The following is a 12,844-nucleotide window of genomic DNA, read 5'->3' as shown; positions in this document are numbered from 1 at the left end:
ATGACCGTTAGGTTCGAGAAGTTTCAACTATTTGTTAGAGTTGAATTTCACAGACGTCTTTATGCCAGTAAAACAAGATGACTATCTTTAGAATCTGTTGTTAACAGAATATTAAAACAAGGGCCAGCTCTAACACTTCCAGGCAGAGACCTTAGAATGCAAAGTAAAATCAGCATCAGATATACTGGATACTCTTAACAACTCTATTTCTAAGCTTTATTATTCTTTTTATTATATTCTATCCATTATAAATAAGATGAAGAGAGACTTTCAGAGTGAAACTGCCATGGTTCACATTGCTTACTCCTTAATCTGTGCCTTTTACAAGGTTATTCTTGGAAATTATATAAAGACTGATAAACTCAAACCACACTCAAATCCATGTACAGTCCAATTTCATAACTACAATTTTAAGTTTGAAAATGAGTGGTACTTTGGCAGTAAAGTGATTCTGAACAAATGTGTAATAGAAGGAGAACTAAACTGTTTTAGGGTCTGATTTTTTATGTAGAACTGTCGGATCAAATAAGAAAGAGGTTCAGAGGATTGAATGATGTATTTCCCTTACTAAATGTCTGTGACACTGCAGTGACGAAAGTGAATGTGGTAAAGCATCTAGTACCACTTATCAACAAATTTCCACAGTTGACAAAAGAATCCGACTTTGATATCTGTAATGATGAATAAATATTACTCCTGTATCATGAAGATGCGTTATATTCGTCAGAAAACCGCACAGACTTTTGGTGTTCTGTAAAGAAAATTAAGAACAGTACCTTTGTTTCCAAACCTTGCAAAATTCATGATGAGTCGATTAGTTCTGTAGTGTTCTGTGGGTAATGTTCGGTATGGACATCCAAGGAGGAAATCAAACTCCCGACTACACTTCTATTCTACATTTGAGTCATGTAGCAACTTCGGTAACAGCTAAGATTCTCGTGGTGTAAGCTCACCCGTTCTCAGATAAAGTATCACCTTTCTATCTTGACACACACCGAAGCTCTCCTAAATCTGAATTATGGCTCCTTATCCCCATATTAGGTCGTGATATCATGAGTCTCGTCATGACGCCAAAGGACTCTGTTAAGTTTGACCTAATCTGATAGTGTGACCATCTAGGTCAGGGGTTCTTAACCTTTTTTCTCCAATTCCCCACTTTTTAGTGAGCCAACTCTCCATTTCCCACCACAGCATCGGTCTTTGACAAATTCAATTTTAACCCATGCAGTGTTTAGTACGTAAATACACGCTTTGCTTTTTTGTGCCATTTTACGGCCCTTAATTTTTGTTTGCATATATTAGATTTTTTACTAACATTTATCACATGGAAATAAAATACATATGAAAAGACTGGTTCTTCTGTCCGACCGGTCATTCCCCACTTGGCAACTCCGCCATTCCCCACCAGTGGGGAATTCTCCACAGGTTAAGAACCACTGGTCCAGGTTGAATGTTCGGTAAATTGGGACAGGAAGCGTAACTACGTCATTCGAAGGTCATATCGAGATTTCTTCCTACAACGAATCTTTTCTTTACACACACACACACACACACACACACACACACACACACACACACACACACACACACACACACACACACACACACACACAAAAAAAAGAAATTAGAAAAAAAATCAAAGAGCAACGACAAATATGGCACCAACAACTCTCCAAATTGACATACGAACAAAGATTGGACAAACTCGAGCTACCAACCCTGGAATAAAGAAGAGAAAGAGGAGATCTACTAATCATGTACAGAATCATGAAAGGGATGGATCTCCTTGATAGAGATGATTTACTAAAGTGGGATAAGAGAAAAACAAGAGGACACGAAAATAAACTAAAAAGGATAGTTACAGAAGAGATCTAAAAAAGAATAGCTTCCCACACAGAGTGATAGATATCCGGTGCGCATCTCAGATGTTCCAATTGGTTCTGACGTTTTATTTCAACCTGACTCTGTTCGTGTTAGACATCTTGCATTGAACGGTACTCTTTCCTCTGTTCGTGAGGACCATGTTACAACGGCCATGGTAACCAACGTTACTGGTGCTCCCATCACACTCTCTTCTGGTATTCATTTGGGTTCTTTTGATATCGTTGATGTTGAGACTGTCCAGGATTCACCTCCTATCATAGCAGTTTCTATTCAGTCGTCTACACATGCAAGTGACGCAGCTCTTTTAGCCTCTCAGTATGCGACATATGTAGGTAACATTGGTTTTCCTGAGGTAAGAGACTGTCTCATTGAACTGTCAGTGACACATCATCAAACTCTAGCCTTACCTGGAATACAACTGGGAGTTACGGAGTGTGTTGTCCATAGCATTGATCTTAAACCAGGGATGCGTCCAGTCTACATACCTTCTTACAGGTTCCCTCCTTCTCATAGACTTGTGGCCCAGAATCTAGTTGACAAGTTGTTGAGTGAGGGTGTCATCAAAGAGTCTCGTTCCGGGTGGAACTCCCCGTTCCTTCTTGTGACCAAAAAGAACGGATCATTCCGCCCTGTTGTGGATTGTAGGCGTGTCAACGATGTCATAATTCCAGATCATTACCCTTTGCCTGTGTTGAGTGATCTTCAGTCCATAGGAACAGGTAACGCTTTTGGCAGATTCCTTTGTAGGAAAAGCCTCGTAAGATTACGGCTTTCTCGACTCCGTCAGGTCATTATGAATGGCTTCGCTGCCCCATGGGTTTGCAGAATACTCCTTTAACATGCCAGCACCTTATTAACTCAGTTTTGTCATGGACTAATGGGTAATGGATCTTTTTGTGTATCTAGATGACTTGTTTGTAGTTTCCAAGGATGTGGAAAGTCAATTCCATAAGTTGTCATTGGTCTTGCAACGTTTTGCTGAAGCTGGGTTGAAGCTCAATTTACCCAAATGTTAATTTGTCCAGCATCCAATTTTTAGGTCATGTGGTAGACAAAGATGACATTCATACTACAGATGATAAAATCAAAGCTCTTAGAAACTTTCCTACACCTAAGACAGTTGACCAAGTAAGTACACTCTTCCCTAGGCTTGGCAGGATACTACTGTGCTTATGTAAAAGACTTTACATCCATTACATCACCTCTTACTCGTCTCCTCAAAAAGGATGCTTCCTTCCAGTGGTATGATGCTCATCAGATTTTTTTTTTCTTTATACTCCTTGAAGCATGCACTTACTCAAACGCCTGTGTTGGCATTCCCAGATTATAGTCTTCCTATTACCATTTGCACTGATACTTCTAGTTTAGGTATTGGAGCTGGCCTAATGCAGCAAGTAGATGGTAGTCGTCCACATGCCATTGTATATGCTAGCCGCATACTCATTCATGCTGAGTATCGCTACTCTGTTACACATCTGGAAGCTTTAGGAGTGGTGTGGGCTCTAAAGCTCAAAGTGAGGACCCTGTTTGGTCTGCTGTCATTTGCGCCTTAGAATCTGGCGATGGTGCTATCTTGCCAAAATTGCCTGTACCTGTCTCAATTCTCCTTGCAAAACAGTGTTCTCACTCGTAACGTGAAAATGTTTGAGCAAGATGGGACACATTTAGTGATCCCTGAGACCCTAGTCCCTGTTGTTTTATCTCTTGCTCATGATTTTCCTCAAGCTAGTCACCAAGGTCGTGACAAAACTCTGGCTATGGTTCACAAGAAATATTGGCCTATAATGCATTTAGACATTGTTATTCGTGTAGCCCAGTGCAAGTCTAGTGTTATGAACAAATTTTGTACTCACACTGCTCCTATCTTATAATATCCTACTCCTTCTCGCCCCTTCAACACTGTAGCAATTGATCTCTGGCATTTGCTCCGTAGCATTCAAGGCTCAGTGTACGATCTTGTATGCGTTGATCACTTTAGCCGTTTTGTGATATTGGCTCCCTTGTGTAATGAATCTGCTCCAGTTATTGCTCATGTTCTAGTTTCTATGTTTTCTGTCCTCACACTACTCCTTCAGTGTTACTTAGAGACAATGGGACTGAGTTTAAGAATGAGGTCATTGCCAACATTTGCAAACAATACAACATCACCCAGACTTTTGTAACTGCTTATCATCCCTCCTCTAACGGTCTGGTGGAGCGGACGAATAGGAAAATACTTGACATCCTAAGGCACGTTGCTAGTGATCTGCAGGAAACTTGGGAAGACTGGCTACCCCATGTCAGTGCCTGCATTAATAGCATTAAGTCATTTATGGTTCTGAGAAGAGGCTTCCATATGATCTTTTGGATAGTCCTATTTGTCCTCTCTACAATTCTGAAGATTACAGTCAACTTCAGTGTCATACACTGCATACCATTTATGATTCTGTCAAAAGGAAACTTCAGGATTCTAGATCAAACATGATAAAGAAACAACATAGTAAGGCTACACCTGTTTCCATCCAAGTGGGTGATCATGTATTTAAACAAATACCTGAGTAGCCAGTCTAAGCCAAACAAATTTATTTGCCCTTTTCTGGTGACGCAGAGGCTTCATCCTAATAAGTTCTTGGTTTTTGATCCATCTCAGGGGCATGAAGAGGTTCTGCATTCTGATAGGCTTAAGAAGACATAGGTGCCCATATCTGCATTTACCCGGCCTCCCCCAGGGCTCAATGTTTCCATTGTGTCACCCTCTGTTCATCACTCGTATCATCTACGTTCAAAAGGTACAGTGCCTTGATGGTCGAGTGAGACTATTGTGTACATGTATTGTTGTGCACCTTTTGCCATTGTAACAGAGATATATTAAGGCTGTAAATTGAGTAAATAACTATGTGCAGCCTTGGTTATGCTTGGCATAACCGGGGGGGGGGGTTGATCTATGTTTTTCAATGGGTGTTTTGTAATTGTCAGCCAACTGTATGGTTATTGTATATTTTCTCAGTTGTACTATGTATTATTGTATATTTCATGTGTGTATTGTATTATGTCCCGGACGTCCGGCAATTTATGTCATGTTCTTTATTCCCAAGTTTTACCTACTGGCGCCAGTATATTTTCATGTACTTTGTCTATTATGGTCCTGTGTATTTTTGTCTTTTGTCTATTGCCGTATCTTACGTGCCCTCGTATTTATCTGCTCCTTGCCATGAATATTGTTTCCTCGGTGAGGGCACCGAGAGATGATGGCCGAGCTATGTAGTGGGCGCATTTCAAGTGTGTTATATTTGTAATATTGTATAAATGCGTAATTGTGTGGAACCATCTAGTGCAGTGCAAGATCTAAGAATATAAGGTCTAACCACTTCCGACCGAATTTCGAGGGAGTTGGCGCAGCGGGCCCGTGAACGTCACCTGGCTGTTCAAAGTGGGGTTAGCGGGTCCTATAGCTGTCAGTTGAAGCTGGTCCGTCGTTCGAAAATGACGTCGCCTTCGCTCGCACCGCTCCCCGCAATTAGTTATATTCTGACAAATATTATATAAAATATATATAAAATATTATAGTTCCTGTCTATATATATGAATATATAATATATATGATATATAATATATAAAATATTATAGTTCCTGTCTTCCTTGGCGTTTCACAGTTTTCTTCAGTGTATCACAAAGAGAAAATGGACTCAGCCAAATGACGTCAGAAGCTGCGCAGAAGAATGTAAACGGTCTGACCTGTATATTTAGACCTTGGTGCAGTGGTCCCCGAACTATTTTACCTGACGCTCCCTTTTTGCTTCCAGTAGACCCGCACGCCCCTACTCCCTCTTTTGTTCATGTGAAATGATTCTTGCACTTATTTCTTAGCATTGTCAGAAAAACAGATTTCTGTTTGTATTAAATTTTAATAATGAAAGCCACTCAAACAAACAATAGTACATTCCAGAGGCATTTTTCTAAGTAACTAAAAACGAAACATTTGGTTCAAAGGGAGCGAAAAAAAAAGTTTGAACATTAGCAAATTGGCAAAATTGACTTGCAATTTTAAGAATAGATAATTTGAAAACATGGCATATAATATTTGGAAAGACTCATGAGACTAAGGCACAATTTATGAACTAATTTAGTGAGATGGATGCTGCTGCTTCTTCCTCACAAGATTAGAAATTCTAGGATTGAAGTATTGGGAGTTTGTGACGAGTTCCTCAGGGGCGTCAGAGTGGTTGGTATCGGTGACGTGTCCAAAACGTGTAAGGAGAACTAACTAATAGAAAACGGGTTGGATTGAGTGCTATAATTATACTTTGCATGTATGTAATGGCAGATATTTGTTCTTTGAATTATTTTATTATTCTAATTAAACAAATATTTTTTAGCAGATGACTTCACGCCACCCTTGTATCCTCCTCACGCCTCCCTAGTTGGGCGCGCCCCTAGTTTGGGAACCACTGATCTGGTGGGTTCTCGCTAATGAATTTGCCTGACACCATGTGACGTCAGTTCATCGACAGCCTTAGGAGAGGGAACACGTCGCTCTCCTTAATATCATACTTTCGTATTAATACAACAGTGTTTTATTATCCCACCATTATATACAGCTTGTTAAATGACAGATGGACTTTTAAATCAAAAGATTGCACAATCAGTCCCAGAATATTATTTGCCTTCTCTGAGGCAAAGTACACTGGTCAGATGATTTGAGATCATTACTGATAATTACGCCGAGATCCTTTTCACTATCCACCTTTGTTAACGAATTTCCCAAAATCTTGTAATCGTACATATTGTTATTTTTACTTATGTTCATAACCTTGCATTTACTTGAGTTAAATTGTATACTATTTCCAGACCATTGTTGTAGTTTATCTAAATCTTGAATATCTAATTGGTTTAAGTGATCACTTGCCATTCAGCACATTTTTGTATCATCAGCAAATTTGGAGACAATAGATTTCAGCCAATCATATCAGCTGGTGTTTTTCCCGTGGAAGAATGCACCGATCTTGTATAATTATACAAAAATCTACACTTGCAATGACCTTGAGTGTTTTTACTACCCTCTCTGCCAAATCATTTAAAGAAGTATTATAAAGGGCCGGGGTAATATGCTTGATAGCATTCTTTGTAGCGTCGAGGGGGATATTATTTAGAGAAAAATTCAGTATTTACGAGAAAATTGCCAATAACCGCTTTAATGTTTTCTTCCCTTTTATGAACATAAATTATTTCAAAATAATACTGAAGCTATTTATTCTATACTTGTAATTTATCAATATTTAGGCTTAATGGGGTAGCATGACCAGAATATATAACCTTTTCGGAGGGCACAACTGGACACCATACTTAGACTAAGTATATACACACACAAATGGATGAAGGTCTTCTTCGTAGACGACGCAAAACTACTAAAGAAAGTAAGTGCAGAAAAAGACTGTGAATCACTACAGACCTGGACAAAGTCTGGGAATGGAGCCAAAAGTGGGAAGTGAACTTCAACATCAAGAAATGTTGTATGATAGAGTTTGGAATATATATGTATATATATATATATGTATATATATATATGTGTGTGTGTGTGTGTGTGTGTTTATGTCAGGACAATATAAAATTGGTACAAAGGAAGTAACAAAAAGTTAGCTCGGAAAAGGACCTAGGAGTAATTATTAACAGACATGTCACCAGAAACCTACAATTTACTAAGATCAATAAAAGTGGTTTTTATTTACATGGGTGAAGTAATGGTAAATATATATATTAGTCACACTGATAAGATCAAGATTGGAGTACACTGCGACACTATGGGCACCCATGCAGCACAAAAAAGAATATAAAGAAATTAGAAAAATCCAAAAAGCAACGACAAAGATTGCCCCAGCACTTTCAAAATTAACATACGAACAAAGATTGTCCAAACTGGAATTATCAGACCTGGAACAAAGAAGAGAAAGAGGAGATCTATTGGCCATTTACAGAATCATGAAAGGCATGGAAATCCTTGACAGAGAAGACTTATCAAAGTGGGATAAAAGAAAAACAAGAGGACATGAAAAGAAGCTTAAAAAGATAGTTATAGAAGAGGTCTGAAAAAAAATAGTTTTCGATACAGAGTGGCGGGTCTGGAACAAATTGGACGAGACAATAGTGTGTGGACAAAACCATCTAGATTGGTTAAATTGAAGCTACCGACTTTGGAACAAAGAAGAGAGAGAGTCGACCTACTGACCATCTACAGCAGTGGTTCCCAAACTATCTTACCTGACGCCCTTTTTTGCTTCCAGTAGACCCGCACCCCCCCCCCCCACTCCCTCTTTTGTTCATGTGAAATGATTCTTGCATTTATTTCTTAGCATTGTCCAGGAAAACAGATTTCTGTTTGTATTAAATTTTAATCATGAAAGCCATACAAACAAATAATAGTACATTCCAGAGACATTTTTCTAAGTAACTAAAAACGAAAAATTTGGTTCGAAGGGAGCGAAAAAAAAAAAAAGTTTGAACGTTAGCAAATTGTGGTTGGTATCGGTGACGTGTCCAAAACGTAAGTAGAACTAGCATAGAAAACGGGTTGCAGTGACTGCTATAATTATACTTTGCATGTATGTAATGGCAGATATTTATTCTTTGAATGATTTTATTATTCTAATTAAACAAATATCTTTGAGCAGATGACATCACGCCTCCCTAGCTAGTTGGGTGCGCCCCCTAGTTTGGGAACCGCTGATCTACAGAGTCATGAAAGGCACGGAAATACTTGATAGAGAGGACTTACTAAACTGGGACAAGAGAAACACAAGAGGGTATGGAAAAAAACTCAAAAAGGATAGTTATAGAAGAGATCTGAAAGAAAAAAAAAAGTTTTCCACACAGAGTGGTGGACACTCGGAACAAACTTGACGAAACCATAGTGTGTGCTGTGTGCAAAAACCATACACGAATTTAAGAACAAACTAGACACTGCGAGATACAAAGGCAGGACACTACGAGCGTAGCTCCCCTTCCCGTAAGATACAAATAGGTAAATACACACACACACACACACACACACACACACACACACTTTCAACGAACGGACGGCTTGACGAACGCTCTGAAGAAAAGTGCAGATTGAGGATACCAACGCAAAGAGAAGTGCCTTTTTGTATTTGCAGGGGGGGGAATTGCTCGTGAGGTAGTGGGAAAGTAAGGAAAGAGGAGAGGGGGAGGGATTACTGGGGAAATGGAAGGTAATGAGGATGTGGAGGACTTGGCCCAGGCAGACGGGCGGAAGGTCAACATGAAACGACCACCGGATGACGAAATGGCAAATAAAAATGTAAAGATTAGAAGTATAGAGAGGAGAAATACAGTAGAAAGTGACGAGAATATGTTCCAGGGATTTAAAGAGGGTGGGGGGGACACAACCCCCCCCAGACTGATAAGACTAGAGGAGAGAGTTGATAAGGTGATCGAGGACTTGGAACGTAAGTTAGGTAATGTAGGCTCCATTCTCCAAAGAATTGAAAGATTGGAACAACTAGAGAAGGCTAACAGAAACTTAACTGAAGAAGTAGAGGACCTAAAAAGACAGTTAGGAAATGTAAAGGAGGAGAATGAGAAATTGAAGAAGAATAGTAATGAAAACAGTGAGAAAATAGCTACAGAAGCTAAAAATTGGAGAATAACTCAAGAAGGGAATAAGGTTTCATTCACTGACATAGTCAAACAGCAATTGAAAGAACATAATGAAGACTCAGTTATTAAAGTGATGAGACAGAAGGAGAATATAGTAAGAGAATTAGCTGACAAAAAGAAATGTATAATTATATTAGGAATGGAAGAGAAACATAACCCAGATAGAACCGCAAGAATCAAGGAGGAAAATGAAAGGGTAAGCAGTTTATTAAAATTAGTCCAGGAAGATGAACCAGAAATTATAAAGGAAATTGAGGAAAAATTCAGACTCGGAAAATATAGTACAGATAAGACCAGACCAATTAAGATTAAATTCAGGTCACAAACAACGGCAGAGAAAATTCTATCCAAGACAGGGAAACTAGCAACAAATGATCAATATAAAAAGGTATGGATAAAAAGAGAAATGAATAAGGAGGAAAGAGAGGCAGAAAAGCAGAAAAGACTTGAAGCTAAGGCAAAAAACGAGGAAAGAACGGAGTCAGAGAAAGAGAGATTCTATTGGAGAGTAGTGAACATGAAAATAAAGCAGTTCGACATACTAAAGAAAAACATAAGGGAAACAGAGAACACAATGGAAGTGGCAGAAAACTAAGAGTGTCTTACACAAATATAGATGGATTGATAACAGGATTGAATGAACTGAATGATTATTTGAAAGAAAAAGAACCGGACATAATGGGAATTGTAGAAACAAAATTAAAAGGCCCACTACCACCCAACAGTGTAGGACATGATACATACAATTATTGGATTAGAAACAGAGAGAAAAAACAAGGGGGTGGAGTTATGTTCCTGACAAAGAAGGATATAAACGTGAAAGGTGTCATATATGGAAAGAATACAGTAGAGATGATTATGATAGAAGTGGAAGACCGAGATAAGAAGAGCAGAAAATTTGTGATCAACTATGTGCCTCCGAAAACAGCCTCATGGGAGGAGAATGAACATAAAAGTATGTTAGAGGACACAAAGATAGCATTAACTAAAATAATGGAAGACGGAGGAAGAATAGTTATGATGGGCGACTTTAATTGCAAAGAAATCTGCTGGGAAGAAATGACAGTAAAGAGTGGTGATGACTCATGGGGAAATGCTCTACTTGAGATGATTACTGACCATTCAATGACACAATGGATACAAGAGAACACTAGGTATAGAAATGAAGAAGAACCATCGAGGCTAGACTTAATAATTACATCTGAACCTAGAATAGTGGACAAGATTGAATATAAAACACCAATAGGTAAAAGTGACCACATATTGATTGAACTGGAACTTAATGAAGAAAAATATATGAAAAGAAATGAACAATATAGAAAAGGAAGAATGATGTATGAAAAAACAAACTTTGATAAAATAAGAGAATTCTTCCAACAAGAAAACTGGGAAGAAATATACAAAGAAGAAACATCAGTGGAAGAGAAATGGAATATTTTGACAAAAATTTACAAAGAAGGAGTGGAAAAGTATGTCCCAAGACAAAAACAAGAAAAAGAATATGTAAAATGCTGGTACAACAAAAGTTGTAGGGAGTTAAAAGACAAAAGAGACAAAGCCTGGACCGGATGGAAAAAAGACAGAAGACCTGAAAAATGGAAAATATATACTGGTTATAGAAATGAATATGTACAAAAGTGCAGAGAGGAAAAAAGAAAATATGAAAAAGATGTTATAGAAAAGTGTAAAGATCAACCAAAACTATTCTACAGATTTGTAAACAATAAACTGAAAAACAAACAAGACTTGGAGAAATTAAGACAAGGGGGAGTTGAATACACTGAGGAAATGGAAATGGCAGAAATTATGAACAAACATTTTAAATCAGTGTTTACAAGGGAAAATATACAACCTGAAGAGATTGAGTGGAAGGAAAAAGTCCCCCCTATGGAAGAAATAGAAGTAACGAAGAATGAAATATTGACACACTTGGGTAATTTTGATGTCAGAAAATCGCATGGGCCAGATGAAATAGCAAACTGGATTCTGAAAGAATGTAGGAATGAACTGGCAGACAAAATACATAGCATAATAAGCAGTTCCTTAAAAGAAGGAAAAGTTCCAGAAGATTGGAAAAAAGCAAATATAGTACCTATATATAAAGGAGGAAATAAAGAAGAACCTACCAACTATAGACCAGTCTCTCTAACAAGTACAATAGCAAAAATATGTGAAAGAATTATCAAAAGTAGATGGGTAAAATACTTGGAAAAAAACAACGTACTAAATCCAAGGCAATTTGGATTCAGACAAGGACGATCATGCGTCACCAATTTAATATGTTTCTATTCAAGGCTAATAGATATAATACAAGAAAGAGATGGATGGGCTGATTGTGCATTTCTAGACCTAAAAAAAGCTTTTGACAAAGTACCACATAAGAAGTTGCTTAAGAAATTAGAATATGAAGGAGGAATACAAGGTAAATTGCTAAATTGGATGGAAGACTTTTTGCAAGAAAGAAAAATGCGAGTAGTGATAAGAGATCAGCACTCAAAATGGAATGAAGTAATAAGCGGTGTCCCGCAGGGAACAGTTCTGGCCCCAATAATGTTTGCTATATATATTAATGATATGGATGAAGGAATTGAAAGCTATATGAGCTTCTTTGCAGATGATGCAAAATTACTGAAAAGAGTGAAAACTGAAGAAGATTGTGAATCACTACAGAGAGATCTAAATAAAGTACAAGAATGGAGTAGGAAGTGGGAGATGGAGTTCAATACAAAAAAGTGTAGTATAATGGAATTTGGAAAAAGCAAAAACAGAATAACAGGATCATATAATTTGGGAGAAGAAGGAATAAAAAGAGTAGAAAATGAGAGGGACCTGGGAGTCATTGTTATGAATAATATGTCACCTGAGAAACATATAAATAAGATTTTTGGAGAAACTTATAATTTAATAAGAACAATCAAAGTGGCATTTACATACCTGGATGAAGAAATGGTGAGGAAAATCCTAGTCACCCTGATAAGACCAAGATTGGAATATGCAGCAACGATATGGTCACCAAGTACAAAAAAATGTATAAAAAAACTTGAAAGAATACAAAGAGCAATTACTAAACTGGCACCAACACTCTCAAAACTATCATATGAAGAGAGACTACAAAAACTTAAACTACAGACACTAGAGCAAAGAAGAGAGAGAGGAGATTTGATAGCTATTTACAGAATCATGAAAGGCATAGAAATTACTGATAGAGAGAATCTGATAAAATGGGATGACAGAAATACAAGAGGACACGGAAAGAAAATAAAAAAAGACAACTATAGAAGAGATTTGAAAAAGAACAGCTTTCCTCACA

The sequence above is a fragment of the Oratosquilla oratoria genome, chromosome 2 (assembly GCF_046742065.1).
Source record: "Oratosquilla oratoria isolate Oo_2021 chromosome 2, ASM4674206v1, whole genome shotgun sequence".
Taxonomy (NCBI): Eukaryota; Metazoa; Arthropoda; class Malacostraca; order Stomatopoda; family Squillidae; genus Oratosquilla; species Oratosquilla oratoria.
This window is presented reverse-complemented; position numbering follows the sequence as displayed.